Source organism: Ambystoma mexicanum, unplaced genomic scaffold (genome assembly GCF_040938575.1).
Source record: "Ambystoma mexicanum isolate Mex_15411 unplaced genomic scaffold, UKY_AmexF1_1 Mex_scaf106, whole genome shotgun sequence".
In the NCBI taxonomy this organism is placed as follows: Eukaryota; Metazoa; Chordata; class Amphibia; order Caudata; family Ambystomatidae; genus Ambystoma; species Ambystoma mexicanum.
This window is the reverse complement of record NW_027182332.1, coordinates 500,145-522,208: the sequence shown is the minus strand read 5'-3', so window position 1 is coordinate 522,208 and position 22,064 is coordinate 500,145. Positions and strand designations below refer to the sequence as shown.

At 48.2% G+C, this 22,064-nt stretch overlaps 61 non-coding genes across 61 annotated transcripts; all 61 read right to left on the bottom strand.

Annotated features, from left to right (window-relative positions):
* Positions 1–107: 107 nt before the first annotated feature.
* LOC138551895 (5S ribosomal RNA) lies at positions 108–226 on the bottom strand. Its single transcript, XR_011295598.1, has one exon. It is a non-coding gene; the product is annotated as a 5S ribosomal RNA (ribosomal RNA).
* A 463-nt stretch (positions 227–689) lies between these two features.
* LOC138551894 (5S ribosomal RNA) lies at positions 690–808 on the bottom strand. Its single transcript, XR_011295597.1, has one exon. It is a non-coding gene; the product is annotated as a 5S ribosomal RNA (ribosomal RNA).
* Positions 809–914: 106 nt separating this feature from the next.
* On the bottom strand, positions 915–1,033 carry LOC138551893 (5S ribosomal RNA). Its single transcript, XR_011295596.1, has one exon. It is a non-coding gene; the product is annotated as a 5S ribosomal RNA (ribosomal RNA).
* A 106-nt stretch (positions 1,034–1,139) lies between these two features.
* On the bottom strand, positions 1,140–1,258 carry LOC138551892 (5S ribosomal RNA). Its single transcript, XR_011295595.1, has one exon. It is a non-coding gene; the product is annotated as a 5S ribosomal RNA (ribosomal RNA).
* A 106-nt stretch (positions 1,259–1,364) lies between these two features.
* Positions 1,365–1,483, bottom strand: LOC138551890 (5S ribosomal RNA). The gene has a single exon (XR_011295593.1). It is a non-coding gene; the product is annotated as a 5S ribosomal RNA (ribosomal RNA).
* A 106-nt stretch (positions 1,484–1,589) lies between these two features.
* LOC138552698 (5S ribosomal RNA) lies at positions 1,590–1,708 on the bottom strand. Its single transcript, XR_011296376.1, has one exon. It is a non-coding gene; the product is annotated as a 5S ribosomal RNA (ribosomal RNA).
* A 106-nt stretch (positions 1,709–1,814) lies between these two features.
* Positions 1,815–1,933, bottom strand: LOC138551889 (5S ribosomal RNA). The gene has a single exon (XR_011295592.1). It is a non-coding gene; the product is annotated as a 5S ribosomal RNA (ribosomal RNA).
* A 474-nt stretch (positions 1,934–2,407) lies between these two features.
* LOC138551888 (5S ribosomal RNA) lies at positions 2,408–2,526 on the bottom strand. The gene has a single exon (XR_011295591.1). It is a non-coding gene; the product is annotated as a 5S ribosomal RNA (ribosomal RNA).
* A 106-nt stretch (positions 2,527–2,632) lies between these two features.
* Positions 2,633–2,751, bottom strand: LOC138551887 (5S ribosomal RNA). Its single transcript, XR_011295590.1, has one exon. It is a non-coding gene; the product is annotated as a 5S ribosomal RNA (ribosomal RNA).
* Positions 2,752–2,857: 106 nt separating this feature from the next.
* On the bottom strand, positions 2,858–2,976 carry LOC138551886 (5S ribosomal RNA). The gene has a single exon (XR_011295589.1). It is a non-coding gene; the product is annotated as a 5S ribosomal RNA (ribosomal RNA).
* Positions 2,977–3,082: 106 nt separating this feature from the next.
* LOC138552697 (5S ribosomal RNA) lies at positions 3,083–3,201 on the bottom strand. Its single transcript, XR_011296375.1, has one exon. It is a non-coding gene; the product is annotated as a 5S ribosomal RNA (ribosomal RNA).
* A 106-nt stretch (positions 3,202–3,307) lies between these two features.
* On the bottom strand, positions 3,308–3,426 carry LOC138551885 (5S ribosomal RNA). Its single transcript, XR_011295588.1, has one exon. It is a non-coding gene; the product is annotated as a 5S ribosomal RNA (ribosomal RNA).
* A 106-nt stretch (positions 3,427–3,532) lies between these two features.
* LOC138551884 (5S ribosomal RNA) lies at positions 3,533–3,651 on the bottom strand. The gene has a single exon (XR_011295587.1). It is a non-coding gene; the product is annotated as a 5S ribosomal RNA (ribosomal RNA).
* A 106-nt stretch (positions 3,652–3,757) lies between these two features.
* LOC138551883 (5S ribosomal RNA) lies at positions 3,758–3,876 on the bottom strand. Its single transcript, XR_011295586.1, has one exon. It is a non-coding gene; the product is annotated as a 5S ribosomal RNA (ribosomal RNA).
* Positions 3,877–3,982: 106 nt separating this feature from the next.
* LOC138553097 (5S ribosomal RNA) lies at positions 3,983–4,101 on the bottom strand. Its single transcript, XR_011296774.1, has one exon. It is a non-coding gene; the product is annotated as a 5S ribosomal RNA (ribosomal RNA).
* Positions 4,102–6,367: 2,266 nt separating this feature from the next.
* Positions 6,368–6,486, bottom strand: LOC138551882 (5S ribosomal RNA). Its single transcript, XR_011295585.1, has one exon. It is a non-coding gene; the product is annotated as a 5S ribosomal RNA (ribosomal RNA).
* Positions 6,487–6,960: 474 nt separating this feature from the next.
* On the bottom strand, positions 6,961–7,079 carry LOC138551880 (5S ribosomal RNA). Its single transcript, XR_011295584.1, has one exon. It is a non-coding gene; the product is annotated as a 5S ribosomal RNA (ribosomal RNA).
* A 106-nt stretch (positions 7,080–7,185) lies between these two features.
* Positions 7,186–7,304, bottom strand: LOC138551878 (5S ribosomal RNA). Its single transcript, XR_011295582.1, has one exon. It is a non-coding gene; the product is annotated as a 5S ribosomal RNA (ribosomal RNA).
* A 106-nt stretch (positions 7,305–7,410) lies between these two features.
* On the bottom strand, positions 7,411–7,529 carry LOC138551877 (5S ribosomal RNA). The gene has a single exon (XR_011295581.1). It is a non-coding gene; the product is annotated as a 5S ribosomal RNA (ribosomal RNA).
* A 106-nt stretch (positions 7,530–7,635) lies between these two features.
* Positions 7,636–7,754, bottom strand: LOC138551876 (5S ribosomal RNA). Its single transcript, XR_011295580.1, has one exon. It is a non-coding gene; the product is annotated as a 5S ribosomal RNA (ribosomal RNA).
* A 474-nt stretch (positions 7,755–8,228) lies between these two features.
* Positions 8,229–8,347, bottom strand: LOC138551875 (5S ribosomal RNA). Its single transcript, XR_011295578.1, has one exon. It is a non-coding gene; the product is annotated as a 5S ribosomal RNA (ribosomal RNA).
* A 106-nt stretch (positions 8,348–8,453) lies between these two features.
* Positions 8,454–8,572, bottom strand: LOC138551874 (5S ribosomal RNA). Its single transcript, XR_011295577.1, has one exon. It is a non-coding gene; the product is annotated as a 5S ribosomal RNA (ribosomal RNA).
* A 106-nt stretch (positions 8,573–8,678) lies between these two features.
* On the bottom strand, positions 8,679–8,797 carry LOC138552924 (5S ribosomal RNA). Its single transcript, XR_011296602.1, has one exon. It is a non-coding gene; the product is annotated as a 5S ribosomal RNA (ribosomal RNA).
* A 107-nt stretch (positions 8,798–8,904) lies between these two features.
* LOC138551873 (5S ribosomal RNA) lies at positions 8,905–9,023 on the bottom strand. Its single transcript, XR_011295576.1, has one exon. It is a non-coding gene; the product is annotated as a 5S ribosomal RNA (ribosomal RNA).
* A 463-nt stretch (positions 9,024–9,486) lies between these two features.
* LOC138551872 (5S ribosomal RNA) lies at positions 9,487–9,605 on the bottom strand. The gene has a single exon (XR_011295575.1). It is a non-coding gene; the product is annotated as a 5S ribosomal RNA (ribosomal RNA).
* A 106-nt stretch (positions 9,606–9,711) lies between these two features.
* On the bottom strand, positions 9,712–9,830 carry LOC138551871 (5S ribosomal RNA). The gene has a single exon (XR_011295574.1). It is a non-coding gene; the product is annotated as a 5S ribosomal RNA (ribosomal RNA).
* A 106-nt stretch (positions 9,831–9,936) lies between these two features.
* LOC138551869 (5S ribosomal RNA) lies at positions 9,937–10,055 on the bottom strand. Its single transcript, XR_011295573.1, has one exon. It is a non-coding gene; the product is annotated as a 5S ribosomal RNA (ribosomal RNA).
* A 106-nt stretch (positions 10,056–10,161) lies between these two features.
* On the bottom strand, positions 10,162–10,280 carry LOC138551868 (5S ribosomal RNA). Its single transcript, XR_011295572.1, has one exon. It is a non-coding gene; the product is annotated as a 5S ribosomal RNA (ribosomal RNA).
* Positions 10,281–10,386: 106 nt separating this feature from the next.
* LOC138552696 (5S ribosomal RNA) lies at positions 10,387–10,505 on the bottom strand. Its single transcript, XR_011296374.1, has one exon. It is a non-coding gene; the product is annotated as a 5S ribosomal RNA (ribosomal RNA).
* Positions 10,506–10,611: 106 nt separating this feature from the next.
* LOC138551866 (5S ribosomal RNA) lies at positions 10,612–10,730 on the bottom strand. Its single transcript, XR_011295570.1, has one exon. It is a non-coding gene; the product is annotated as a 5S ribosomal RNA (ribosomal RNA).
* Positions 10,731–11,204: 474 nt separating this feature from the next.
* On the bottom strand, positions 11,205–11,323 carry LOC138551865 (5S ribosomal RNA). Its single transcript, XR_011295569.1, has one exon. It is a non-coding gene; the product is annotated as a 5S ribosomal RNA (ribosomal RNA).
* A 106-nt stretch (positions 11,324–11,429) lies between these two features.
* LOC138551864 (5S ribosomal RNA) lies at positions 11,430–11,548 on the bottom strand. Its single transcript, XR_011295568.1, has one exon. It is a non-coding gene; the product is annotated as a 5S ribosomal RNA (ribosomal RNA).
* A 106-nt stretch (positions 11,549–11,654) lies between these two features.
* LOC138551863 (5S ribosomal RNA) lies at positions 11,655–11,773 on the bottom strand. The gene has a single exon (XR_011295567.1). It is a non-coding gene; the product is annotated as a 5S ribosomal RNA (ribosomal RNA).
* A 106-nt stretch (positions 11,774–11,879) lies between these two features.
* On the bottom strand, positions 11,880–11,998 carry LOC138551862 (5S ribosomal RNA). Its single transcript, XR_011295566.1, has one exon. It is a non-coding gene; the product is annotated as a 5S ribosomal RNA (ribosomal RNA).
* Positions 11,999–12,461: 463 nt separating this feature from the next.
* On the bottom strand, positions 12,462–12,580 carry LOC138551861 (5S ribosomal RNA). Its single transcript, XR_011295565.1, has one exon. It is a non-coding gene; the product is annotated as a 5S ribosomal RNA (ribosomal RNA).
* Positions 12,581–12,686: 106 nt separating this feature from the next.
* LOC138551860 (5S ribosomal RNA) lies at positions 12,687–12,805 on the bottom strand. Its single transcript, XR_011295564.1, has one exon. It is a non-coding gene; the product is annotated as a 5S ribosomal RNA (ribosomal RNA).
* Positions 12,806–12,911: 106 nt separating this feature from the next.
* On the bottom strand, positions 12,912–13,030 carry LOC138551859 (5S ribosomal RNA). Its single transcript, XR_011295563.1, has one exon. It is a non-coding gene; the product is annotated as a 5S ribosomal RNA (ribosomal RNA).
* A 106-nt stretch (positions 13,031–13,136) lies between these two features.
* LOC138551858 (5S ribosomal RNA) lies at positions 13,137–13,255 on the bottom strand. Its single transcript, XR_011295562.1, has one exon. It is a non-coding gene; the product is annotated as a 5S ribosomal RNA (ribosomal RNA).
* Positions 13,256–13,729: 474 nt separating this feature from the next.
* Positions 13,730–13,848, bottom strand: LOC138551857 (5S ribosomal RNA). The gene has a single exon (XR_011295561.1). It is a non-coding gene; the product is annotated as a 5S ribosomal RNA (ribosomal RNA).
* A 106-nt stretch (positions 13,849–13,954) lies between these two features.
* On the bottom strand, positions 13,955–14,073 carry LOC138551855 (5S ribosomal RNA). The gene has a single exon (XR_011295559.1). It is a non-coding gene; the product is annotated as a 5S ribosomal RNA (ribosomal RNA).
* A 106-nt stretch (positions 14,074–14,179) lies between these two features.
* Positions 14,180–14,298, bottom strand: LOC138552923 (5S ribosomal RNA). Its single transcript, XR_011296601.1, has one exon. It is a non-coding gene; the product is annotated as a 5S ribosomal RNA (ribosomal RNA).
* A 107-nt stretch (positions 14,299–14,405) lies between these two features.
* LOC138551853 (5S ribosomal RNA) lies at positions 14,406–14,524 on the bottom strand. The gene has a single exon (XR_011295558.1). It is a non-coding gene; the product is annotated as a 5S ribosomal RNA (ribosomal RNA).
* Positions 14,525–14,987: 463 nt separating this feature from the next.
* Positions 14,988–15,106, bottom strand: LOC138551852 (5S ribosomal RNA). The gene has a single exon (XR_011295557.1). It is a non-coding gene; the product is annotated as a 5S ribosomal RNA (ribosomal RNA).
* A 106-nt stretch (positions 15,107–15,212) lies between these two features.
* Positions 15,213–15,331, bottom strand: LOC138551851 (5S ribosomal RNA). The gene has a single exon (XR_011295556.1). It is a non-coding gene; the product is annotated as a 5S ribosomal RNA (ribosomal RNA).
* Positions 15,332–15,437: 106 nt separating this feature from the next.
* LOC138551850 (5S ribosomal RNA) lies at positions 15,438–15,556 on the bottom strand. Its single transcript, XR_011295555.1, has one exon. It is a non-coding gene; the product is annotated as a 5S ribosomal RNA (ribosomal RNA).
* A 106-nt stretch (positions 15,557–15,662) lies between these two features.
* On the bottom strand, positions 15,663–15,781 carry LOC138551849 (5S ribosomal RNA). The gene has a single exon (XR_011295554.1). It is a non-coding gene; the product is annotated as a 5S ribosomal RNA (ribosomal RNA).
* A 106-nt stretch (positions 15,782–15,887) lies between these two features.
* Positions 15,888–16,006, bottom strand: LOC138552695 (5S ribosomal RNA). Its single transcript, XR_011296373.1, has one exon. It is a non-coding gene; the product is annotated as a 5S ribosomal RNA (ribosomal RNA).
* Positions 16,007–16,112: 106 nt separating this feature from the next.
* Positions 16,113–16,231, bottom strand: LOC138551848 (5S ribosomal RNA). Its single transcript, XR_011295553.1, has one exon. It is a non-coding gene; the product is annotated as a 5S ribosomal RNA (ribosomal RNA).
* A 474-nt stretch (positions 16,232–16,705) lies between these two features.
* Positions 16,706–16,824, bottom strand: LOC138551847 (5S ribosomal RNA). The gene has a single exon (XR_011295552.1). It is a non-coding gene; the product is annotated as a 5S ribosomal RNA (ribosomal RNA).
* A 106-nt stretch (positions 16,825–16,930) lies between these two features.
* Positions 16,931–17,049, bottom strand: LOC138551846 (5S ribosomal RNA). The gene has a single exon (XR_011295551.1). It is a non-coding gene; the product is annotated as a 5S ribosomal RNA (ribosomal RNA).
* A 106-nt stretch (positions 17,050–17,155) lies between these two features.
* Positions 17,156–17,274, bottom strand: LOC138551845 (5S ribosomal RNA). Its single transcript, XR_011295550.1, has one exon. It is a non-coding gene; the product is annotated as a 5S ribosomal RNA (ribosomal RNA).
* A 106-nt stretch (positions 17,275–17,380) lies between these two features.
* On the bottom strand, positions 17,381–17,499 carry LOC138552694 (5S ribosomal RNA). The gene has a single exon (XR_011296372.1). It is a non-coding gene; the product is annotated as a 5S ribosomal RNA (ribosomal RNA).
* Positions 17,500–17,605: 106 nt separating this feature from the next.
* On the bottom strand, positions 17,606–17,724 carry LOC138551843 (5S ribosomal RNA). Its single transcript, XR_011295548.1, has one exon. It is a non-coding gene; the product is annotated as a 5S ribosomal RNA (ribosomal RNA).
* Positions 17,725–17,830: 106 nt separating this feature from the next.
* On the bottom strand, positions 17,831–17,949 carry LOC138551842 (5S ribosomal RNA). Its single transcript, XR_011295547.1, has one exon. It is a non-coding gene; the product is annotated as a 5S ribosomal RNA (ribosomal RNA).
* Positions 17,950–18,055: 106 nt separating this feature from the next.
* Positions 18,056–18,174, bottom strand: LOC138551841 (5S ribosomal RNA). Its single transcript, XR_011295546.1, has one exon. It is a non-coding gene; the product is annotated as a 5S ribosomal RNA (ribosomal RNA).
* Positions 18,175–18,280: 106 nt separating this feature from the next.
* LOC138553096 (5S ribosomal RNA) lies at positions 18,281–18,399 on the bottom strand. The gene has a single exon (XR_011296773.1). It is a non-coding gene; the product is annotated as a 5S ribosomal RNA (ribosomal RNA).
* A 2,266-nt stretch (positions 18,400–20,665) lies between these two features.
* LOC138551840 (5S ribosomal RNA) lies at positions 20,666–20,784 on the bottom strand. Its single transcript, XR_011295545.1, has one exon. It is a non-coding gene; the product is annotated as a 5S ribosomal RNA (ribosomal RNA).
* Positions 20,785–21,258: 474 nt separating this feature from the next.
* LOC138551839 (5S ribosomal RNA) lies at positions 21,259–21,377 on the bottom strand. Its single transcript, XR_011295544.1, has one exon. It is a non-coding gene; the product is annotated as a 5S ribosomal RNA (ribosomal RNA).
* Positions 21,378–21,483: 106 nt separating this feature from the next.
* LOC138551837 (5S ribosomal RNA) lies at positions 21,484–21,602 on the bottom strand. Its single transcript, XR_011295542.1, has one exon. It is a non-coding gene; the product is annotated as a 5S ribosomal RNA (ribosomal RNA).
* Positions 21,603–21,708: 106 nt separating this feature from the next.
* Positions 21,709–21,827, bottom strand: LOC138551310 (5S ribosomal RNA). The gene has a single exon (XR_011295035.1). It is a non-coding gene; the product is annotated as a 5S ribosomal RNA (ribosomal RNA).
* Positions 21,828–21,933: 106 nt separating this feature from the next.
* LOC138551836 (5S ribosomal RNA) lies at positions 21,934–22,052 on the bottom strand. The gene has a single exon (XR_011295541.1). It is a non-coding gene; the product is annotated as a 5S ribosomal RNA (ribosomal RNA).
* Positions 22,053–22,064: the final 12 nt, after the last annotated feature.

Below are 22,064 nucleotides of genomic sequence, written 5' to 3'. Positions count from 1 at the left end.
TCTGGGCCTAGTGAGTTTTGTACTTTTAAGCATCTAGTCGGCTAGACCTTGCAGTTTTGAAAGGCAATTGAGAAATGGCTCACTTCCTGAACTTGGAGCAAAAAAAAAGCCTACAGCACCTGGTATTCCCAGGCGGTCTCCCATCCAGGTACTAACTAGGCCCGACACTGCTTAGCTTCCGAGATCAGACGAGATCGGGCGCATTCAGTGTGGTGTGGCCGTAGGCTCTAGAAATGCTAAGAATATTACTCTTATGCATTTGCATTTAGTAAGCTAAGCCATGCAGCCACTTGCAACATGATACCACGCTCATCGCTCGATCAGGCTCGATCAGGCGAGATATATAAGACTGGTGGGCCCATTCAGGACTCCTATGTCTGGTAGGATAACTTTAATCCATCCATCCTGTTTCTGTTGCAGGGAGGTGGAGAGAACAATCAACACAATAACGGCTTTCTTTCATGCCTCTTGAAGGACTCAATATTCTCTGTACTGCATTACATGTGAAAGTCGATTTATTACCCATGAACACACTACCTGTATGCTAATTATATGTAAATAGGTAGCTCCAGCCCTCATAATGTTGTCCAACATTTCCGCTATAAAACGGGATACAATTATTTTGGAAACATACCAAATTTGAAAAGTAATTGAGAAGTTGTGCAATTACTAATCATGGAGCACAAAATAGCCTACAGCACCTGGTATTCCCAGGCGGTCTCCCATCCAGGTACTAACTAGGCCCGACACTGCTTAGCTTCCGAGATCAGACGAGATCGGGCGCATTCAGTGTGGTGTGGCCGTAGGCTCTGGGCCTAGTGAGTTTTGTACTTTTAAGCATCTAGTCGGCTAGACCTTGCAGTTTTGAAAGGCAATTGAGAAATGGCTCACTTCCTGAACTTGGAGCACAAAAAAGCCTACAGCACCTGGTATTCCCAGGCGGTCTCCCATCCAGGTACTAACTAGGCCCGACACTGCTTAGCTTCCGAGATCAGACGAGATCGGGCGCATTCAGTGTGGTGTGGCCGTAGGCTCTGGTCCTAGTGAGTTTTGTACTTTTAAGCATCTAGTCGGCTAGACCTTGCAGTTTTGAAAGGCAATTGAGAAATGGCTCACTTCCTGAACTTGGAGCACAAAAAAGCCTACAGCACCTGGTATTCCCAGGCGGTCTCCCATCCAGGTACTAACTAGGCCCGACACTGCTTAGCTTCCGAGATCAGACGAGATCGGGCGCATTCAGTGTGGTGTGGCCGTAGGCTCTGGGCCTAGTGAGTTTTGTACTTTTAAGCATCTAGTCGGCTAGACCTTGCAGTTTTGAAAGGCAATTGAGAAATGGCTCACTTCCTGAACTTGGAGCACAAAAAAGCCTACAGCACCTGGTATTCCCAGGCGGTCTCCCATCCAGGTACTAACTAGGCCCGACACTGCTTAGCTTCCGAGATCAGACGAGATCGGGCGCATTCAGTGTGGTGTGGCCGTAGGCTCTGGGCCTAGTGAGTTTTGTACTTTTAAGCATATAGTCGGCTAGACCTTGCAGTTTTGAAAGGCAATTGAGAAATGGCTCACTTCCTGAACTTGGAGCACAAAAAAGCCTACAGCACCTGGTATTCCCAGGCGGTCTCCCATCCAGGTACTAACTAGGCCCGACACTGCTTAGCTTCCGAGATCAGACGAGATCAGGCGCATTCAGTGTGGTGTGGCCGTAGGCTCTGGGCCTAGTGAGTTTTGTACTTTTAAGCATCTAGTCGGCTAGACCTTGCAGTTTTGAAAGGCAATTGAGAAATGGCTCACTTCCTGAACTTGGAGCACAAAAAAGCCTACAGCACCTGGTATTCCCAGGCGGTCTCCCATCCAGGTACTAACTAGGCCCGACACTGCTTAGCTTCCGAGATCAGACGAGATCGGGCGCATTCAGTGTGGTGTGGCCGTAGGCTCTAGAAATGCTAAGAATATTACTCTTATGCATTTGCATTTAGTAAGCTAAGCCATGCAGCCACTTGCAACATGATACCACGCTCATCGCTCGATCAGCGCTCGATCAGGCTCGATCAGGCGAGATATATAAGACTGGTGGGCCCATTCAGGACTCCTATGTCTGGTAGGATAACTTTAATCCATCCATCCTGTTTCTGTTGCAGGGAGGTGGAGAGAACAATCAACACAATAACGGCTTTCTTTCATGCCTCTTGAAGGACTCAATATTCTCTGTACTGCATTACATGTGAAAGTCGATTTATTACCCATGAACACACTACCTGTATGCTAATTATATGTAAATAGGTAGCTCCAGCCCTCATAATGTTGTCCAACATTTCCGCTATAAAACGGGATAAAATTATTTTGGAAACATACCAAATTTGAAAAGTAATTGAGAAGTTGTGCAATTACTAATCATGGAGCACAAAATAGCCTACAGCACCTGGTATTCCCAGGCGGTCTCCCATCCAGGTACTAACTAGGCCCGACACTGCTTAGCTTCCGAGATCAGACGAGATCGGGCGCATTCAGTGTGGTGTGGCCGTAGGCTCTGGGCCTAGTGAGTTTTGTACTTTTAAGCATCTAGTCGGCTAGACCTTGCAGTTTTGAAAGGCAATTGAGAAATGGCTCACTTCCTGAACTTGGAGCACAAAAAAGCCTACAGCACCTGGTATTCCCAGGCGGTCTCCCATCCAGGTACTAACTAGGCCCGACACTGCTTAGCTTCCGAGATCAGACGAGATCGGGCGCATTCAGTGTGGTGTGGCCGTAGGCTCTGGTCCTAGTGAGTTTTGTACTTTTAAGCATCTAGTCGGCTAGACCTTGCAGTTTTGAAAGGCAATTGAGAAATGGCTCACTTCCTGAACTTGGAGCACAAAAAAGCCTACAGCACCTGGTATTCCCAGGCGGTCTCCCATCCAGGTACTAACTAGGCCCGACACTGCTTAGCTTCCGAGATCAGACGAGATCGGGCGCATTCAGTGTGGTGTGGCCGTAGGCTCTGGGCCTAGTGAGTTTTGTACTTTTAAGCATCTAGTAGGCTAGACCTTGCAGTTTTGAAAGGCAATTGAGAAATGGCTCACTTCCTGAACTTGGAGCACAAAAAAGCCTACAGCACCTGGTATTCCCAGGCGGTCTCCCATCCAGGTACTAACTAGGCCCGACACTGCTTAGCTTCCGAGATCAGACGAGATCAGGCGCATTCAGTGTGGTGTGGCCGTAGGCTCTGGGCCTAGTGAGTTTTGTACTTTTAAGCATCTAGTCGGCTAGACCTTGCAGTTTTGAAAGGCAATTGAGAAATGGCTCACTTCCTGAACTTGGAGCACAAAAAAGCCTACAGCACCTGGTATTCCCAGGCGGTCTCCCATCCAGGTACTAACTAGGCCCGACACTGCTTAGCTTCCGAGATCAGACGAGATCGGGCGCATTCAGTGTGGTGTGGCCGTAGGCTCTGGTCCTAGTGAGTTTTGTACTTTTAAGCATCTAGTCGGCTAGACCTTGCAGTTTTGAAAGGCAATTGAGAAATGGCTCACTTCCTGAACTTGGAGCACAAAAAAGCCTACAGCACCTGGTATTCCCAGGCGGTCTCCCATCCAGGTACTAACTAGGCCCGACACTGCTTAGCTTCCGAGATCAGACGAGATCGGGCGCATTCAGTGTGGTGTGGCCGTAGGCTCTGGGCCTAGTGAGTTTTGTACTTTTAAGCATCTAGTCGGCTAGACCTTGCAGTTTTGAAAGGCAATTGAGAAATGGCTCACTTCCTGAACTTGGAGCACAAAAAAGCCTACAGCACCTGGTATTCCCAGGCGGTCTCCCATCCAGGTACTAACTAGGCCCGACACTGCTTAGCTTCCGAGATCAGACGAGATCGGGCGCATTCAGTGTGGTGTGGCCGTAGGCTCTGGGCCTAGTGAGTTTTGTACTTTTAAGCATATAGTCGGCTAGACCTTGCAGTTTTGAAAGGCAATTGAGAAATGGCTCACTTCCTGAACTTGGAGCACAAAAAAGCCTACAGCACCTGGTATTCCCAGGCGGTCTCCCATCCAGGTACTAACTAGGCCCGACACTGCTTAGCTTCCGAGATCAGACGAGATCAGGCGCATTCAGTGTGGTGTGGCCGTAGGTGTTAGGCAGAAACCTGTGCAGTTACACCAGTGTTAGGCAGAAACCTGTGCAGTTCCCTTGGGGAACACTGCAAAAGATTTAAGACTACAGGTAGAGCAGTAAACCCCTTTGGTAGCAGTCTGTACCACCCAGATTTACCTGGTAGCTGTGGCTGAGCAGTCAGACTTCTCTCAAGAAGAGTTAGGCAGTATGCAAAGTATACACAATATGTACCAAAACACAATAGCACAAGCAAACACTGACCAGAGCTTGGTTTCAAAAGAATATTGTTATTTATTTAAAAACACACATAAGTAAAAACACTCTAGCAACGAATATGGTAAAAACACTTCAACACAGTTATAATGAAAGTAAATTCAATCCTTTCTCCTATCTAGACAACTCTAGGTTAACACCACTTAATTAAAACAGAGGTGAGTGCTTAACGTTAGATGACACTCTAGTAGTTTCCAAGAAAGGGAGAGAAAAAGCAGAAATAGGTTAAACACACCACTCTAAGGTCCAGAACACTTGCAATAGGCTTAAAGAAGCACAAAGTCACAGGTGAGCAAAAGTCACTAGGCAGGGCCCACTCTTAGAGTAGCCGGAGCGAAAAGGTGCCCAAGATCACACTGTTAGTTAGAGATTCAAGTCTTGCAAAGAGTCAAAAAGAGTTTTAGAGTGGCTCAGAAAGTTTAGCCAAAGTGTCCCAGGCACTCCCAGGTTCGAAAGCCGGGGACTAAATCTACCCCGTACAGTCGGTGGCAAGGGAAGCCAGGCGGAACACAGTACCTTAAGCGGAAAGGATCCTCCAGCGGTGGCAGTTGTTCCAGGCAGTGGCAGCAGGGCTCGACGTCGGTCAGGGGAGAAGAAGTTCTCGCTGAAGAGCAGAAGAGGAGGGTCGTTGCACTGCCCGGGAAGAAACCAGCCGCGGAGTCCTCCGGTTAAAGGGTTGGTACCGACTTTCGCGGTAGGGGGGTAAAGTGTGGTATTCCGGTTGCCGGGGTGCTTGGCACAGGCAAGGCGGCCACGAGATACCTCAAAGAACGGAAAGAAGGCGAAAACTGGTTGTCCCCACCAGTTAAGGGAAGGAGCCACTCCGTTAAGAGTTCTCCTCGGTCGTCGGGAAAAAGTGGTGAGACGGTTCAGCAGGGCTCCACCGGGTGGTGTCGTCGAAGCAGGTCGGCTCAGCTCTTCCCTCGTCGGATTCTTGGTCCTGTGGCGACTTCTGAAGTCCCAGTCCCCAAAGCCCTGCTTTTATGCAGCAAGCCCCCATTCACCCAGCCTAGCTGTCACTCAAACATGCTACGTGGTGAGCCGGGCGGCTCACCACTTGGGCCAATCAGGACGGAGTGCGACTTGAGTTACCAAGGTAACTCAGTCCAGGGTGCCTAAATCCCCCTCCACCCCTCCTAAGTACCCCAGACAGAGTGGCACCACTTTGGAGGGCTTCTGTGGAGAAGCCCGCCAAAAGTGGAACAAAGGGCTCCACTTTGGGTCAGAGTTACAGAGGCGAACACCAACGCCATTTTAGAATCAAGTTTTGGCAAAAAGTCCCAACCGGAGTTATAAAAAGAAATATATAAACCGGCGGGATGTTTAAGGCTACCGTAAATAAATAATTAAATGTGTTAGCCTAAAACAATGGGAAATCCCATAGGGAAATATTCGCGGTCGAATATAAAAAGTAGTTTCCACTGCCACCAGCCAAAACTCGATCAGGGGGGACGGAGACGTGCCCCCTCGACTAACAGACCCTGGGGCAATCGAATTGCCCCAGCCAGTACGTCCACAATATGATGGTTTGTACTGGTTCTGTTCAGGATTCAAGACTAGCAAAGTCTTTGGTGACTTTACATGCCCTGGGAGACAGTAGTCAGTCCCAGGGTATGGAGTCTATGTTGGGGAGTCCCTAGGACACTCCTGGGTCACGGCACAGAGGGTGCTGTGTAACCCACATCACAAAAATACATGAGGCCCTATGGAGTAAAAGACCCCATAGCCCATTCAACACAAGGTTTAACCAAGATAACACAGTTCAACATGTCCAAGAGTGAGGGTAAAAGAGTCTCACTCTTGGCAGGAGAAAAAAAATAAACTCCAGAAATCCAGCAAAGCTGCTGGGGGACTCACTAGGTAGGGAAATTCAGCCTAAACAGAGAATTCTCCCTAACAGTAGGCTCTGGGCCTAGTGAGTTTTGTACTTTTAAGCATCTAGTCGGCTAGACCTTGCAGTTTTGAAAGGCAATTGAGAAATGGCTCACTTCCTGAACTTGGAGCACAAAAAAGCCTACAGCACCTGGTATTCCCAGGCGGTCTCCCATCCAGGTACTAACTAGGCCCGACACTGCTTAGCTTCCGAGATCAGACGAGATCGGGCGCATTCAGTGTGGTGTGGCCGTAGGCTCTAGAAATGCTAAGAATATTACTCTTATGCATTTGCATTTAGTAAGCTAAGCCATGCAGCCACTTGCAACATGATACCACGCTCATCGCTCGATCAGCGCTCGATCAGGCTCGATCAGGCGAGATATATAAGACTGGTGGGCCCATTCAGGACTCCTATGTCTGGTAGGATAACTTTAATCCATCCATCCTGTTTCTGTTGCAGGGAGGTGGAGAGAACAATCAACACAATAACGGCTTTCTTTCATGCCTCTTGAAGGACTCAATATTCTCTGTACTGCATTACATGTGAAAGTCGATTTATTACCCATGAACACACTACCTGTATGCTAATTATATGTAAATAGGTAGCTCCAGCCCTCATAATGTTGTCCAACATTTCCGCTATAAAACGGGATAAAATTATTTTGGAAACATACCAAATTTGAAAAGTAATTGAGAAGTTGTGCAATTACTAATCATGGAGCACAAAATAGCCTACAGCACCTGGTATTCCCAGGCGGTCTCCCATCCAGGTACTAACTAGGCCCGACACTGCTTAGCTTCCGAGATCAGACGAGATCGGGCGCATTCAGTGTGGTGTGGCCGTAGGCTCTGGGCCTAGTGAGTTTTGTACTTTTAAGCATCTAGTCGGCTAGACCTTGCAGTTTTGAAAGGCAATTGAGAAATGGCTCACTTCCTGAACTTGGAGCACAAAAAAGCCTACAGCACCTGGTATTCCCAGGCGGTCTCCCATCCAGGTACTAACTAGGCCCGACACTGCTTAGCTTCCGAGATCAGACGAGATCGGGCGCATTCAGTGTGGTGTGGCCGTAGGCTCTGGTCCTAGTGAGTTTTGTACTTTTAAGCATCTAGTCGGCTAGACCTTGCAGTTTTGAAAGGCAATTGAGAAATGGCTCACTTCCTGAACTTGGAGCACAAAAAAGCCTACAGCACCTGGTATTCCCAGGCGGTCTCCCATCCAGGTACTAACTAGGCCCGACACTGCTTAGCTTCCGAGATCAGACGAGATCGGGCGCATTCAGTGTGGTGTGGCCGTAGGCTCTGGGCCTAGTGAGTTTTGTACTTTTAAGCATCTAGTCGGCTAGACCTTGCAGTTTTGAAAGGCAATTGAGAAATGGCTCACTTCCTGAACTTGGAGCACAAAAAAGCCTACAGCACCTGGTATTCCCAGGCGGTCTCCCATCCAGGTACTAACTAGGCCCGACACTGCTTAGCTTCCGAGATCAGACGAGATCGGGCGCATTCAGTGTGGTGTGGCCGTAGGCTCTAGAAATGCTAAGAATATTACTCTTATGCATTTGCATTTAGTAAGCTAAGCCATGCAGCCACTTGCAACATGATACCACGCTCATCGCTCGATCAGCGCTCGATCAGGCTCGATCAGGCGAGATATATAAGACTGGTGGGCCCATTCAGGACTCCTATGTCTGGTAGGATAACTTTAATCCATCCATCCTGTTTCTGTTGCAGGGAGGTGGAGAGAACAATCAACACAATAACGGCTTTCTTTCATGCCTCTTGAAGGACTCAATATTCTCTGTACTGCATTACATGTGAAAGTCGATTTATTACCCATGAACACACTACCTGTATGCTAATTATATGTAAATAGGTAGCTCCAGCCCTCATAATGCTGTCCAACATTTCCGCTATAAAACGGGATACAATTATTTTGGAAACATACCAAATTTGAAAAGTAATTGAGAAGTTGCGCAATTACTAATCATGGAGCACGAAATAGCCTACAGCACCTGGTATTCCCAGGCGGTCTCCCATCCAGGTACTAACTAGGCCCGACACTGCTTAGCTTCCGAGATCAGACGAGATCGGGCGCATTCAGTGTGGTGTGGCCGTAGGCTCTGGGCCTAGTGAGTTTTGTACTTTTAAGCATCTAGTCGGCTAGACCTTGCAGTTTTGAAAGGCAATTGAGAAATGGCTCACTTCCTGAACTTGGAGCACAAAAAAGCCTACAGCACCTGGTATTCCCAGGCGGTCTCCCATCCAGGTACTAACTAGGCCCGACACTGCTTAGCTTCCGAGATCAGACGAGATCGGGCGCATTCAGTGTGGTGTGGCCGTAGGCTCTGGGCCTAGTGAGTTTTGTACTTTTAAGCATCTAGTCGGCTAGACCTTGCAGTTTTGAAAGGCAATTGAGAAATGGCTCACTTCCTGAACTTGGAGCACAAAAAAGCCTACAGCACCTGGTATTCCCATGCGGTCTCCCATCCAGGTACTAACTAGGCCCGACACTGCTTAGCTTCCGAGATCAGACGAGATCAGGCGCATTCAGTGTGGTGTGGCCGTAGGCTCTGGGCCTAGTGAGTTTTGTACTTTTAAGCATCTAGTCGGCTAGACCTTGCAGTTTTGAAAGGCAATTGAGAAATGGCTCACTTCCTGAACTTGGAGCAAAAAAAAAGCCTACAGCACCTGGTATTCCCAGGCGGTCTCCCATCCAGGTACTAACTAGGCCCGACACTGCTTAGCTTCCGAGATCAGACGAGATCGGGCGCATTCAGTGTGGTGTGGCCGTAGGCTCTAGAAATGCTAAGAATATTACTCTTATGCATTTGCATTTAGTAAGCTAAGCCATGCAGCCACTTGCAACATGATACCACGCTCATCGCTCGATCAGGCTCGATCAGGCGAGATATATAAGACTGGTGGGCCCATTCAGGACTCCTATGTCTGGTAGGATAACTTTAATCCATCCATCCTGTTTCTGTTGCAGGGAGGTGGAGAGAACAATCAACACAATAACGGCTTTCTTTCATGCCTCTTGAAGGACTCAATATTCTCTGTACTGCATTACATGTGAAAGTCGATTTATTACCCATGAACACACTACCTGTATGCTAATTATATGTAAATAGGTAGCTCCAGCCCTCATAATGTTGTCCAACATTTCCGCTATAAAACGGGATACAATTATTTTGGAAACATACCAAATTTGAAAAGTAATTGAGAAGTTGTGCAATTACTAATCATGGAGCACAAAATAGCCTACAGCACCTGGTATTCCCAGGCGGTCTCCCATCCAGGTACTAACTAGGCCCGACACTGCTTAGCTTCCGAGATCAGACGAGATCGGGCGCATTCAGTGTGGTGTGGCCGTAGGCTCTGGGCCTAGTGAGTTTTGTACTTTTAAGCATCTAGTCGGCTAGACCTTGCAGTTTTGAAAGGCAATTGAGAAATGGCTCACTTCCTGAACTTGGAGCACAAAAAAGCCTACAGCACCTGGTATTCCCAGGCGGTCTCCCATCCAGGTACTAACTAGGCCCGACACTGCTTAGCTTCCGAGATCAGACGAGATCGGGCGCATTCAGTGTGGTGTGGCCGTAGGCTCTGGTCCTAGTGAGTTTTGTACTTTTAAGCATCTAGTCGGCTAGACCTTGCAGTTTTGAAAGGCAATTGAGAAATGGCTCACTTCCTGAACTTGGAGCACAAAAAAGCCTACAGCACCTGGTATTCCCAGGCGGTCTCCCATCCAGGTACTAACTAGGCCCGACACTGCTTAGCTTCCGAGATCAGACGAGATCGGGCGCATTCAGTGTGGTGTGGCCGTAGGCTCTGGGCCTAGTGAGTTTTGTACTTTTAAGCATCTAGTCGGCTAGACCTTGCAGTTTTGAAAGGCAATTGAGAAATGGCTCACTTCCTGAACTTGGAGCACAAAAAAGCCTACAGCACCTGGTATTCCCAGGCGGTCTCCCATCCAGGTACTAACTAGGCCCGACACTGCTTAGCTTCCGAGATCAGACGAGATCGGGCGCATTCAGTGTGGTGTGGCCGTAGGCTCTGGGCCTAGTGAGTTTTGTACTTTTAAGCATATAGTCGGCTAGACCTTGCAGTTTTGAAAGGCAATTGAGAAATGGCTCACTTCCTGAACTTGGAGCACAAAAAAGCCTACAGCACCTGGTATTCCCAGGCGGTCTCCCATCCAGGTACTAACTAGGCCCGACACTGCTTAGCTTCCGAGATCAGACGAGATCAGGCGCATTCAGTGTGGTGTGGCCGTAGGCTCTGGGCCTAGTGAGTTTTGTACTTTTAAGCATCTAGTCGGCTAGACCTTGCAGTTTTGAAAGGCAATTGAGAAATGGCTCACTTCCTGAACTTGGAGCACAAAAAAGCCTACAGCACCTGGTATTCCCAGGCGGTCTCCCATCCAGGTACTAACTAGGCCCGACACTGCTTAGCTTCCGAGATCAGACGAGATCGGGCGCATTCAGTGTGGTGTGGCCGTAGGCTCTAGAAATGCTAAGAATATTACTCTTATGCATTTGCATTTAGTAAGCTAAGCCATGCAGCCACTTGCAACATGATACCACGCTCATCGCTCGATCAGCGCTCGATCAGGCTCGATCAGGCGAGATATATAAGACTGGTGGGCCCATTCAGGACTCCTATGTCTGGTAGGATAACTTTAATCCATCCATCCTGTTTCTGTTGCAGGGAGGTGGAGAGAACAATCAACACAATAACGGCTTTCTTTCATGCCTCTTGAAGGACTCAATATTCTCTGTACTGCATTACATGTGAAAGTCGATTTATTACCCATGAACACACTACCTGTATGCTAATTATATGTAAATAGGTAGCTCCAGCCCTCATAATGTTGTCCAACATTTCCGCTATAAAACGGGATAAAATTATTTTGGAAACATACCAAATTTGAAAAGTAATTGAGAAGTTGTGCAATTACTAATCATGGAGCACAAAATAGCCTACAGCACCTGGTATTCCCAGGCGGTCTCCCATCCAGGTACTAACTAGGCCCGACACTGCTTAGCTTCCGAGATCAGACGAGATCGGGCGCATTCAGTGTGGTGTGGCCGTAGGCTCTGGGCCTAGTGAGTTTTGTACTTTTAAGCATCTAGTCGGCTAGACCTTGCAGTTTTGAAAGGCAATTGAGAAATGGCTCACTTCCTGAACTTGGAGCACAAAAAAGCCTACAGCACCTGGTATTCCCAGGCGGTCTCCCATCCAGGTACTAACTAGGCCCGACACTGCTTAGCTTCCGAGATCAGACGAGATCGGGCGCATTCAGTGTGGTGTGGCCGTAGGCTCTGGTCCTAGTGAGTTTTGTACTTTTAAGCATCTAGTCGGCTAGACCTTGCAGTTTTGAAAGGCAATTGAGAAATGGCTCACTTCCTGAACTTGGAGCACAAAAAAGCCTACAGCACCTGGTATTCCCAGGCGGTCTCCCATCCAGGTACTAACTAGGCCCGACACTGCTTAGCTTCCGAGATCAGACGAGATCGGGCGCATTCAGTGTGGTGTGGCCGTAGGCTCTGGGCCTAGTGAGTTTTGTACTTTTAAGCATCTAGTAGGCTAGACCTTGCAGTTTTGAAAGGCAATTGAGAAATGGCTCACTTCCTGAACTTGGAGCACAAAAAAGCCTACAGCACCTGGTATTCCCAGGCGGTCTCCCATCCAGGTACTAACTAGGCCCGACACTGCTTAGCTTCCGAGATCAGACGAGATCGGGCGCATTCAGTGTGGTGTGGCCGTAGGCTCTAGAAATGCTAAGAATATTACTCTTATGCATTTGCATTTAGTAAGCTAAGCCATGCAGCCACTTGCAACATGATACCACGCTCATCGCTCGATCAGGCTCGATCAGGCGAGATATATAAGACTGGTGGGCCCATTCAGGACTCCTATGTCTGGTAGGATAACTTTAATCCATCCATCCTGTTTCTGTTGCAGGGAGGTGGAGAGAACAATCAACACAATAACGGCTTTCTTTCATGCCTCTTGAAGGACTCAATATTCTCTGTACTGCATTACATGTGAAAGTCGATTTATTACCCATGAACACACTACCTGTATGCTAATTATATGTAAATAGGTAGCTCCAGCCCTCATAATGTTGTCCAACATTTCCGCTATAAAACGGGATAAAATTATTTTGGAAACATACCAAATTTGAAAAGTAATTGAGAAGTTGTGCAATTACTAATCATGGAGCACAAAATAGCCTACAGCACCTGGTATTCCCAGGCGGTCTCCCATCCAGGTACTAACTAGGCCCGACACTGCTTAGCTTCCGAGATCAGACGAGATCGGGCGCATTCAGTGTGGTGTGGCCGTAGGCTCTGGGCCTAGTGAGTTTTGTACTTTTAAGCATCTAGTCGGCTAGACCTTGCAGTTTTGAAAGGCAATTGAGAAATGGCTCACTTCCTGAACTTGGAGCACAAAAAAGCCTACAGCACCTGGTATTCCCAGGCGGTCTCCCATCCAGGTACTAACTAGGCCCGACACTGCTTAGCTTCCGAGATCAGACGAGATCGGGCGCATTCAGTGTGGTGTGGCCGTAGGCTCTGGTCCTAGTGAGTTTTGTACTTTTAAGCATCTAGTCGGCTAGACCTTGCAGTTTTGAAAGGCAATTGAGAAATGGCTCACTTCCTGAACTTGGAGCACAAAAAAGCCTACAGCACCTGGTATTCCCAGGCGGTCTCCCATCCAGGTACTAACTAGGCCCGACACTGCTTAGCTTCCGAGATCAGACGAGATCGGGCGCATTCAGTGTGGTGTGGCCGTAGGCTCTGGGCCTAGTGAGTTTTGTACTTTTAAGCATCTAGTCGGCTAGACCTTGCAGTTTTGAAAGGCAATTGAGAAATGGCTCACTTCCTGAACTTGGAGCACAAAAAAGCCTACAGCACCTGGTATTCCCAGGCGGTCTCCCATCCAGGTACTAACTAGGCCCGACACTGCTTAGCTTCCGAGATCAGACGAGATCGGGCGCATTCAGTGTGGTGTGGCCGTAGGCTCTAGAAATGCTAAGAATATTACTCTTATGCATTTGCATTTAGTAAGCTAAGCCATGCAGCCACTTGCAACATGATACCACGCTCATCGCTCGATCAGCGCTCGATCAGGCTCGATCAGGCGAGATATATAAGACTGGTGGGCCCATTCAGGACTCCTATGTCTGGTAGGATAACTTTAATCCATCCATCCTGTTTCTGTTGCAGGGAGGTGGAGAGAACAATCAACACAATAACGGCTTTCTTTCATGCCTCTTGAAGGACTCAATATTCTCTGTACTGCATTACATGTGAAAGTCGATTTATTACCCATGAACACACTACCTGTATGCTAATTATATGTAAATAGGTAGCTCCAGCCCTCATAATGCTGTCCAACATTTCCGCTATAAAACGGGATACAATTATTTTGGAAACATACCAAATTTGAAAAGTAATTGAGAAGTTGCGCAATTACTAATCATGGAGCACGAAATAGCCTACAGCACCTGGTATTCCCAGGCGGTCTCCCATCCAGGTACTAACTAGGCCCGACACTGCTTAGCTTCCGAGATCAGACGAGATCGGGCGCATTCAGTGTGGTGTGGCCGTAGGCTCTGGGCCTAGTGAGTTTTGTACTTTTAAGCATCTAGTCGGCTAGACCTTGCAGTTTTGAAAGGCAATTGAGAAATGGCTCACTTCCTGAACTTGGAGCACAAAAAAGCCTACAGCACCTGGTATTCCCAGGCGGTCTCCCATCCAGGTACTAACTAGGCCCGACACTGCTTAGCTTCCGAGATCAGACGAGATCGGGCGCATTCAGTGTGGTGTGGCCGTAGGCTCTGGGCCTAGTGAGTTTTGTACTTTTAAGCATCTAGTCGGCTAGACCTTGCAGTTTTGAAAGGCAATTGAGAAATGGCTCACTTCCTGAACTTGGAGCACAAAAAAGCCTACAGCACCTGGTATTCCCATGCGGTCTCCCATCCAGGTACTAACTAGGCCCGACACTGCTTAGCTTCCGAGATCAGACGAGATCAGGCGCATTCAGTGTGGTGTGGCCGTAGGCTCTGGGCCTAGTGAGTTTTGTACTTTTAAGCATCTAGTCGGCTAGACCTTGCAGTTTTGAAAGGCAATTGAGAAATGGCTCACTTCCTGAACTTGGAGCAAAAAAAAAGCCTACAGCACCTGGTATTCCCAGGCGGTCTCCCATCCAGGTACTAACTAGGCCCGACACTGCTTAGCTTCCGAGATCAGACGAGATCGGGCGCATTCAGTGTGGTGTGGCCGTAGGCTCTAGAAATGCTAAGAATATTACTCTTATGCATTTGCATTTAGTAAGCTAAGCCATGCAGCCACTTGCAACATGATACCACGCTCATCGCTCGATCAGGCTCGATCAGGCGAGATATATAAGACTGGTGGGCCCATTCAGGACTCCTATGTCTGGTAGGATAACTTTAATCCATCCATCCTGTTTCTGTTGCAGGGAGGTGGAGAGAACAATCAACACAATAACGGCTTTCTTTCATGCCTCTTGAAGGACTCAATATTCTCTGTACTGCATTACATGTGAAAGTCGATTTATTACCCATGAACACACTACCTGTATGCTAATTATATGTAAATAGGTAGCTCCAGCCCTCATAATGTTGTCCAACATTTCCGCTATAAAACGGGATACAATTATTTTGGAAACATACCAAATTTGAAAAGTAATTGAGAAGTTGTGCAATTACTAATCATGGAGCACAAAATAGCCTACAGCACCTGGTATTCCCAGGCGGTCTCCCATCCAGGTACTAACTAGGCCCGACACTGCTTAGCTTCCGAGATCAGACGAGATCGGGCGCATTCAGTGTGGTGTGGCCGTAGGCTCTGGGCCTAGTGAGTTTTGTACTTTTAAGCATCTAGTCGGCTAGACCTTGCAGTTTTGAAAGGCAATTGAGAAATGGCTCACTTCCTGAACTTGGAGCACAAAAAAGCCTACAGCACCTGGTATTCCCAGGCGGTCTCCCATCCAGGTACTAACTAGGCCCGACACTGCTTAGCTTCCGAGATCAGACGAGATCGGGCGCATTCAGTGTGGTGTGGCCGTAGGCTCTGGTCCTAGTGAGTTTTGTACTTTTAAGCATCTAGTCGGCTAGACCTTGCAGTTTTGAAAGGCAATTGAGAAATGGCTCACTTCCTGAACTTGGAGCACAAAAAAGCCTACAGCACCTGGTATTCCCAGGCGGTCTCCCATCCAGGTACTAACTAGGCCCGACACTGCTTAGCTTCCGAGATCAGACGAGATCGGGCGCATTCAGTGTGGTGTGGCCGTAGGCTCTGGGCCTAGTGAGTTTTGTACTTTTAAGCATCTAGTCGGCTAGACCTTGCAGTTTTGAAAGGCAATTGAGAAATGGCTCACTTCCTGAACTTGGAGCACAAAAAAGCCTACAGCACCTGGTATTCCCAGGCGGTCTCCCATCCAGGTACTAACTAGGCCCGACACTGCTTAGCTTCCGAGATCAGACGAGATCGGGCGCATTCAGTGTGGTGTGGCCGTAGGCTCTGGGCCTAGTGAGTTTTGTACTTTTAAGCATATAGTCGGCTAGACCTTGCAGTTTTGAAAGGCAATTGAGAAATGGCTCACTTCCTGAACTTGGAGCACAAAAAAGCCTACAGCACCTGGTATTCCCAGGCGGTCTCCCATCCAGGTACTAACTAGGCCCGACACTGCTTAGCTTCCGAGATCAGACGAGATCAGGCGCATTCAGTGTGGTGTGGCCGTAGGCTCTGGGCCTAGTGAGTTTTGTACTTTTAAGCATCTAGTCGGCTAGACCTTGCAGTTTTGAAAGGCAATTGAGAAATGGCTCACTTCCTGAACTTGGAGCACAAAAAAGCCTACAGCACCTGGTATTCCCAGGCGGTCTCCCATCCAGGTACTAACTAGGCCCGACACTGCTTAGCTTCCGAGATCAGACGAGATCGGGCGCATTCAGTGTGGTGTGGCCGTAGGCTCTAGAAATGCTAAGAATATTACTCTTATGCATTTGCATTTAGTAAGCTAAGCCATGCAGCCACTTGCAACATGATACCACGCTCATCGCTCGATCAGCGCTCGATCAGGCTCGATCAGGCGAGATATATAAGACTGGTGGGCCCATTCAGGACTCCTATGTCTGGTAGGATAACTTTAATCCATCCATCCTGTTTCTGTTGCAGGGAGGTGGAGAGAACAATCAACACAATAACGGCTTTCTTTCATGCCTCTTGAAGGACTCAATATTCTCTGTACTGCATTACATGTGAAAGTCGATTTATTACCCATGAACACACTACCTGTATGCTAATTATATGTAAATAGGTAGCTCCAGCCCTCATAATGTTGTCCAACATTTCCGCTATAAAACGGGATAAAATTATTTTGGAAACATACCAAATTTGAAAAGTAATTGAGAAGTTGTGCAATTACTAATCATGGAGCACAAAATAGCCTACAGCACCTGGTATTCCCAGGCGGTCTCCCATCCAGGTACTAACTAGGCCCGACACTGCTTAGCTTCCGAGATCAGACGAGATCGGGCGCATTCAGTGTGGTGTGGCCGTAGGCTCTGGGCCTAGTGAGTTTTGTACTTTTAAGCATCTAGTCGGCTAGACCTTGCAGTTTTGAAAGGCAATTGAGAAATGGCTCACTTCCTGAACTTGGAGCACAAAAAAGCCTACAGCACCTGGTATTCCCAGGCGGTCTCCCATCCAGGTACTAACTAGGCCCGACACTGCTTAGCTTCCGAGATCAGACGAGATCGGGCGCATTCAGTGTGGTGTGGCCGTAGGCTCTGGTCCTAGTGAGTTTTGTACTTTTAAGCATCTAGTCGGCTAGACCTTGCAGTTTTGAAAGGCAATTGAGAAATGGCTCACTTCCTGAACTTGGAGCACAAAAAAGCCTACAGCACCTGGTATTCCCAGGCGGTCTCCCATCCAGGTACTAACTAGGCCCGACACTGCTTAGCTTCCGAGATCAGACGAGATCGGGCGCATTCAGTGTGGTGTGGCCGTAGGCTCTGGGCCTAGTGAGTTTTGTACTTTTAAGCATCTAGTAGGCTAGACCTTGCAGTTTTGAAAGGCAATTGAGAAATGGCTCACTTCCTGAACTTGGAGCACAAAAAAGCCTACAGCACCTGGTATTCCCAGGCGGTCTCCCATCCAGGTACTAACTAGGCCCGACACTGCTTAGCTTCCGAGATCAGACGAGATCAGGCGCATTCAGTGTGGTGTGGCCGTAGGCTCTGGGCCTAGTGAGTTTTGTACTTTTAAGCATCTAGTCGGCTAGACCTTGCAGTTTTGAAAGGCAATTGAGAAATGGCTCACTTCCTGAACTTGGAGCACAAAAAAGCCTACAGCACCTGGTATTCCCAGGCGGTCTCCCATCCAGGTACTAACTAGGCCCGACACTGCTTAGCTTCCGAGATCAGACGAGATCGGGCGCATTCAGTGTGGTGTGGCCGTAGGCTCTGGTCCTAGTGAGTTTTGTACTTTTAAGCATCTAGTCGGCTAGACCTTGCAGTTTTGAAAGGCAATTGAGAAATGGCTCACTTCCTGAACTTGGAGCACAAAAAAGCCTACAGCACCTGGTATTCCCAGGCGGTCTCCCATCCAGGTACTAACTAGGCCCGACACTGCTTAGCTTCCGAGATCAGACGAGATCGGGCGCATTCAGTGTGGTGTGGCCGTAGGCTCTGGGCCTAGTGAGTTTTGTACTTTTAAGCATCTAGTCGGCTAGACCTTGCAGTTTTGAAAGGCAATTGAGAAATGGCTCACTTCCTGAACTTGGAGCACAAAAAAGCCTACAGCACCTGGTATTCCCAGGCGGTCTCCCATCCAGGTACTAACTAGGCCCGACACTGCTTAGCTTCCGAGATCAGACGAGATCGGGCGCATTCAGTGTGGTGTGGCCGTAGGCTCTGGGCCTAGTGAGTTTTGTACTTTTAAGCATATAGTCGGCTAGACCTTGCAGTTTTGAAAGGCAATTGAGAAATGGCTCACTTCCTGAACTTGGAGCACAAAAAAGCCTACAGCACCTGGTATTCCCAGGCGGTCTCCCATCCAGGTACTAACTAGGCCCGACACTGCTTAGCTTCCGAGATCAGACGAGATCAGGCGCATTCAGTGTGGTGTGGCCGTAGGTGTTAGGCAGAAACCTGTGCAGTTACACCAGTGTTAGGCAGAAACCTGTGCAGTTCCCTTGGGGAACACTGCAAAAGATTTAAGACTACAGGTAGAGCAGTAAACCCCTTTGGTAGCAGTCTGTACCACCCAGATTTACCTGGTAGCTGTGGCTGAGCAGTCAGACTTCTCTCAAGAAGAGTTAGGCAGTATGCAAAGTATACACAATATGTACCAAAACACAATAGCACAAGCAAACACTGACCAGAGCTTGGTTTCAAAAGAATATTGTTATTTATTTAAAAACACACATAAGTAAAAACACTCTAGCAACGAATATGGTAAAAACACTTCAACACAGTTATAATGAAAGTAAATTCAATCCTTTCTCCTATCTAGACAACTCTAGGTTAACACCACTTAATTAAAACAGAGGTGAGTGCTTAACGTTAGATGACACTCTAGTAGTTTCCAAGAAAGGGAGAGAAAAAGCAGAAATAGGTTAAACACACCACTCTAAGGTCCAGAACACTTGCAATAGGCTTAAAGAAGCACAAAGTCACAGGTGAGCAAAAGTCACTAGGCAGGGCCCACTCTTAGAGTAGCCGGAGCGAAAAGGTGCCCAAGATCACACTGTTAGTTAGAGATTCAAGTCTTGCAAAGAGTCAAAAAGAGTTTTAGAGTGGCTCAGAAAGTTTAGCCAAAGTGTCCCAGGCACTCCCAGGTTCGAAAGCCGGGGACTAAATCTACCCCGTACAGTCGGTGGCAAGGGAAGCCAGGCGGAACACAGTACCTTAAGCGGAAAGGATCCTCCAGCGGTGGCAGTTGTTCCAGGCAGTGGCAGCAGGGCTCGACGTCGGTCAGGGGAGAAGAAGTTCTCGCTGAAGAGCAGAAGAGGAGGGTCGTTGCACTGCCCGGGAAGAAACCAGCCGCGGAGTCCTCCGGTTAAAGGGTTGGTACCGACTTTCGCGGTAGGGGGGTAAAGTGTGGTATTCCGGTTGCCGGGGTGCTTGGCACAGGCAAGGCGGCCACGAGATACCTCAAAGAACGGAAAGAAGGCGAAAACTGGTTGTCCCCACCAGTTAAGGGAAGGAGCCACTCCGTTAAGAGTTCTCCTCGGTCGTCGGGAAAAAGTGGTGAGACGGTTCAGCAGGGCTCCACCGGGTGGTGTCGTCGAAGCAGGTCGGCTCAGCTCTTCCCTCGTCGGATTCTTGGTCCTGTGGCGACTTCTGAAGTCCCAGTCCCCAAAGCCCTGCTTTTATGCAGCAAGCCCCCATTCACCCAGCCTAGCTGTCACTCAAACATGCTACGTGGTGAGCCGGGCGGCTCACCACTTGGGCCAATCAGGACGGAGTGCGACTTGAGTTACCAAGGTAACTCAGTCCAGGGTGCCTAAATCCCCCTCCACCCCTCCTAAGTACCCCAGACAGAGTGGCACCACTTTGGAGGGCTTCTGTGGAGAAGCCCGCCAAAAGTGGAACAAAGGGCTCCACTTTGGGTCAGAGTTACAGAGGCGAACACCAACGCCATTTTAGAATCAAGTTTTGGCAAAAAGTCCCAACCGGAGTTATAAAAAGAAATATATAAACCGGCGGGATGTTTAAGGCTACCGTAAATAAATAATTAAATGTGTTAGCCTAAAACAATGGGAAATCCCATAGGGAAATATTCGCGGTCGAATATAAAAAGTAGTTTCCACTGCCACCAGCCAAAACTCGATCAGGGGGGACGGAGACGTGCCCCCTCGACTAACAGACCCTGGGGCAATCGAATTGCCCCAGCCAGTACGTCCACAATATGATGGTTTGTACTGGTTCTGTTCAGGATTCAAGACTAGCAAAGTCTTTGGTGACTTTACATGCCCTGGGAGACAGTAGTCAGTCCCAGGGTATGGAGTCTATGTTGGGGAGTCCCTAGGACACTCCTGGGTCACGGCACAGAGGGTGCTGTGTAACCCACATCACAAAAATACATGAGGCCCTATGGAGTAAAAGACCCCATAGCCCATTCAACACAAGGTTTAACCAAGATAACACAGTTCAACATGTCCAAGAGTGAGGGTAAAAGAGTCTCACTCTTGGCAGGAGAAAAAAAATAAACTCCAGAAATCCAGCAAAGCTGCTGGGGGACTCACTAGGTAGGGAAATTCAGCCTAAACAGAGAATTCTCCCTAACAGTAGGCTCTGGGCCTAGTGAGTTTTGTACTTTTAAGCATCTAGTCGGCTAGACCTTGCAGTTTTGAAAGGCAATTGAGAAATGGCTCACTTCCTGAACTTGGAGCACAAAAAAGCCTACAGCACCTGGTATTCCCAGGCGGTCTCCCATCCAGGTACTAACTAGGCCCGACACTGCTTAGCTTCCGAGATCAGACGAGATCGGGCGCATTCAGTGTGGTGTGGCCGTAGGCTCTAGAAATGCTAAGAATATTACTCTTATGCATTTGCATTTAGTAAGCTAAGCCATGCAGCCACTTGCAACATGATACCACGCTCATCGCTCGATCAGCGCTCGATCAGGCTCGATCAGGCGAGATATATAAGACTGGTGGGCCCATTCAGGACTCCTATGTCTGGTAGGATAACTTTAATCCATCCATCCTGTTTCTGTTGCAGGGAGGTGGAGAGAACAATCAACACAATAACGGCTTTCTTTCATGCCTCTTGAAGGACTCAATATTCTCTGTACTGCATTACATGTGAAAGTCGATTTATTACCCATGAACACACTACCTGTATGCTAATTATATGTAAATAGGTAGCTCCAGCCCTCATAATGTTGTCCAACATTTCCGCTATAAAACGGGATAAAATTATTTTGGAAACATACCAAATTTGAAAAGTAATTGAGAAGTTGTGCAATTACTAATCATGGAGCACAAAATAGCCTACAGCACCTGGTATTCCCAGGCGGTCTCCCATCCAGGTACTAACTAGGCCCGACACTGCTTAGCTTCCGAGATCAGACGAGATCGGGCGCATTCAGTGTGGTGTGGCCGTAGGCTCTGGGCCTAGTGAGTTTTGTACTTTTAAGCATCTAGTCGGCTAGACCTTGCAGTTTTGAAAGGCAATTGAGAAATGGCTCACTTCCTGAACTTGGAGCACAAAAAAGCCTACAGCACCTGGTATTCCCAGGCGGTCTCCCATCCAGGTACTAACTAGGCCCGACACTGCTTAGCTTCCGAGATCAGACGAGATCGGGCGCATTCAGTGTGGTGTGGCCGTAGGCTCTGGTCCTAGTGAGTTTTGTACTTTTAAGCATCTAGTCGGCTAGACCTTGCAGTTTTGAAAGGCAATTGAGAAATGGCTCACTTCCTGAACTTGGAGCACAAAAAAGCCTACAGCACCTGGTATTCCCAGGCGGTCTCCCATCCAGGTACTAACTAGGCCCGACACTGCTTAGCTTCCGAGATCAGATGAGATCGGGCGCATTCAGTGTGGTGTGGCCGTAGGCTCTGGGCCTAGTGAGTTTTGTACTTTTAAGCATCTAGTCGGCTAGACCTTGCAGTTTTGAAAGGCAATTGAGAAATGGCTCACTTCCTGAACTTGGAGCACAAAAAAGCCTACAGCACCTGGTATTCCCAGGCGGTCTCCCATCCAGGTACTAACTAGGCCCGACACTGCTTAGCTTCCGAGATCAGACGAGATCGGGCGCATTCAGTGTGGTGTGGCCGTAGGCTCTAGAAATGCT